This window comes from Gavialis gangeticus, unplaced genomic scaffold, assembly GCF_001723915.1.
Source record: "Gavialis gangeticus isolate Ggan-Ray unplaced genomic scaffold, GavGan_comp1, whole genome shotgun sequence".
In the NCBI taxonomy this organism is placed as follows: domain Eukaryota; kingdom Metazoa; phylum Chordata; order Crocodylia; family Gavialidae; genus Gavialis; species Gavialis gangeticus.
In genome coordinates, this window is record NW_017729004.1 from 57,096,554 (window position 1) to 57,096,879 (window position 326).

The 326-nt window shown below is 66.0% G+C and overlaps 1 protein-coding gene across 1 annotated transcript in view; it reads left to right on the forward strand.

Annotated features, from left to right (window-relative positions):
- Positions 1-326, forward strand: part of LOC109291115 (probable acyl-CoA dehydrogenase 6) — a 211,194-nt gene that overhangs the window by 158,312 nt on the left and 52,556 nt on the right. The gene's annotated exons all lie outside the window — the stretch shown is intronic.

Sequence of the window (326 nt, forward strand, 5' to 3'; positions counted from 1 at the left end):
TATGATTGTTCCCTGCTTCTGCCCCTCACTCCCAACTCACAGCCCTGCCCCCCCCAGCCCTGCCACTGCCCTTGACTCCCAACCTGCAGCCCCTTGTCTCCCAACCCTGCCAGTGCACCTCACTTCTGACCTGCAGCCTTGCCCTCCCCCAGCGCTGCTGGTGCCCCTCACTGCTGACCTGCAACTCTGCCCCTCCCCACCAATACTGCCGGAGCCTCTCACTCCCAACCTGCAGCCCTGCCCCTCCAGCCCTGCCAGTGCCCCTCACTCCCGACCCCCTGATCCCTCAGACCTGCAGCCCACACAGCTCCAGTGCACGTGCACCC